Below are 3083 nucleotides of genomic sequence, written 5' to 3' on the forward strand. Positions count from 1 at the left end.
GGGCCCTAAGGGATAAGAGGAGGGCTGGCTAGGGCAGGCTGCGTGCCCCCTCCCCCTAGTCCGAATAGGACAAGGAGGGGGGGGGGCGCCCCCCTTTCCTCTTTCCCCCTTCCCCCTTCCTTCTCCAACAAGGCAAGAGGGGGGAGTCCTACTCCCGGTGGGAGTAGGACTCCTCCAGGCGCACCCCTAGGGGCCAGCCACACCTCCCCCCTCCCTCCTTTATATACGGGGACAGGGGGCACCCCAGAACACACAAGTTGATCTTCGTGATCATTCCTTAGCCGTGTGCGGTGCCCCCTCCACCATATTCCACCTCGGTCATATCGTAGCGGTGCTTAGGCGAAGCCCTGCGTCGGTAGAACATCATCATCATCACCACGCCGCCGTGCTGACGGAACTCATCGCCGACACCCTGCTGGATCGGAGTCCGGGGATCGTCATCAAGCTGAACGTGTGCTGAACTCGGAGGTGTCGTACGTTCGGTACTTGGATCGGTCAGATCGTGAAGACGTACGACTACATTGTTCTAACGCTTCCGCTTTCGGTCTACGAGGGTACGTGGACAACACTCTCCCCTCTCGTTGCTATGCATCACCATGATCTGGCGTGTGCGTAGGAGTTTTTTGAAATTACTATGTTTCCCAACACGGAGAGCGAGTACTTTTGAGATTAACTTTGCCATGGAGTGGATCAAACTGATGGGCCTGTAGTGGCTGATTTCAGATGTGCCATCCTTCTTCGGCAGCAGGGCAATGAGCGCTGAGTTTAATTCAGCAAAAATATTCCCAGCCATCTGATAGAACTTGTTGAAAACAACCAAGACCTCCTCCTTGATGATCGGCCAGCATGAGCAATAGAAATGCCCAGTGAAACCGTCCGGGCCCGGGGCCTTTTCTGTGGGGGACGCAAGGATTGCCGCCCAGACCTTGACCATGGTGAACGGCCCGTCTAGCTCTGACGGAGCAACAACCGGAATGTTCAGGCTGTCCCAATTGAGAGTGCAGCCTCGCTGCTTGCTGCGCCCCAAGGCTTCAGAGAAGTGGTCGAGGATGATCTGTTCCTTCTCACCGTGATCCACTACAACCCTGTCATTGTTGCAGATCGCATGAATGAAATTTTTTCTGCGGTGAGATTGCATTTTTGCATGGAAGAAACGCGTGCTCGCATCCCCCACATGCAGCCAATTCACTCTGGAGGCCTGCTTCTTTCTCGCCCGATCAATTGCAGCAAGGCCAAGCACTTTAAGCTTCAAGGTTTTGCTCAGCTGTCTTTCTGCCGCCGTGAGGGCTCGGTGCTCCTGCGCCATATCAAACTGCAGAGTCACCTCATTTGCAATGTGCAGTTGTTGCCTGACCTTGCCAAACGTTGTCCTGCTCCAGATCTTGAGATCAGCGACAACTCTTGCCAGCCTACTTTTCATCCTCACAAAAGGGCAGTCATGCGGGACAGGACGCTGCCAAGCATGCAAGACTGTTTCATGGAAATGAGGGAACGCCGGCCAAAAATTCTCAAACCTGAATCTTGTTTTTCTGACGGGTGTGGAAGCCTTTGCAAGAATTAGTGGGCAATGATCTGAGAAGGAGCTTGATGCTGCCATAAGCATCTGATCTTGGTGTGACATATCCCACAAGTCGTTGCAGAAAAAATTGTCGATACTGCTGAGAGTGGGGTTTTCCCGTTCATTGCTCCAGGTGAACTTCTTGTTTCTGCACTTTATCTCTTTCAGTCCAGCCCAGTCCAAAGCTCTTCGGAACTTGCCCATCATCCTCCTGTTGATGTTGCTGTTACTCTTATCACTCGCTTGATAGATCATGTTGAAATCACCATTGATCACCCATAGTTCACCAACCGGTGGTGCAGCAGCTGCTAGCTTAGCCAGGAAACTATCCTTCTGCGCGTCGTCTGTCGGCCCATAGACCGTGGTAAGCCAGAAGGGGTCACCTGCTAACTTGGGCTCTACTCTAGCCGTAATGGAGAAACTGCCTAAATGATGTGAAACTACATCAACTACTAGCTTATCCCAGAAGATCGTTGCACCACCTCTCGTCCCGTTCGCCGGCAGCACTACACATCCCTGCAGGCTGCGCCGCTGACCTCCGTATCCATGGAAGAAGACCAAATTTCCACCTTCGTTTCCTGCAATGCTAGGAATGCAACGCGGTTAGCTTGAACTACATTCATAATGGTTGTGCGTTTCGCCGGACAGTTCAAGCCACGAACGTTCCAGGACATGAAGATTAGCTCGTTGTCACTCATCAGGACACCATGCAGTTCTCCGTTGAGCACATCTACTAATCATGAGAGAACTGAACACCTTACAACATGCCGGGGGCGACGACGGCCACCAACAGGCCCAAAACCCCGTCGTCGTCGGACACACCACAAACCAGGAACACTACACATGGAGACTACCCCTAACTCAAGCTGGTTTAAGACCAGCTGTCGACGGAGACTAAGCGAAGACCTAGCTAACATGATCAGACGTGGAGGGACTCCTCGGCGCCGGCCATCCCGGCCATGCCAGGTGCGATCTTGAGAGCAGTCTGGTCCAGCCCAGTGAGCTTGGCGATTGCAGCAATGTCACTGTCGGACAACGGCTCCCGGAAGCACTTCATGAGCAGGGCAGCCGCCTTCGGGGTCATTCTATCATTTGGCCTGAGCGCGCCCAGCTCCTGCACCAGGCGAAGCACCGCCCGCTGAGCCACCGGAGTTGGGTTTGCCGCAGCGGCCTGGCGGGCACTGCAGCGAGATGGGGTGGAGACGGCTCTGGACTTTGGCGGAGCAGAATGGCGAGGCCTAGCCGGTGGGTCGATGATAACAGGCGGGGGTATAGGGACGAACAGCTCAGATCCCTCGTCGCTACCCACCTCGCCAATCTGGATGGTGCCCACCCGCTCCGTGATCGCCAATAGATGGAAACCGGTAGTGGCCAGCGCTGGGGAGGTGACACAGGGCAGTAGGCAAGGGATCATCTCAGGGCTGTCCAGCTCCTGCGGGGTGGGGAGCGGGAGGGGCGGTGAGCGACCGCCGTCTTCGGACGCCAGCGGGGTCTGTAGGGCCTCGATCATGGCGTTTTCTATCTC

Source organism: Triticum dicoccoides, chromosome 2B, assembly GCF_002162155.2.
Source record: "Triticum dicoccoides isolate Atlit2015 ecotype Zavitan chromosome 2B, WEW_v2.0, whole genome shotgun sequence".
NCBI classification, from domain to species: domain Eukaryota; kingdom Viridiplantae; phylum Streptophyta; class Magnoliopsida; order Poales; family Poaceae; genus Triticum; species Triticum dicoccoides.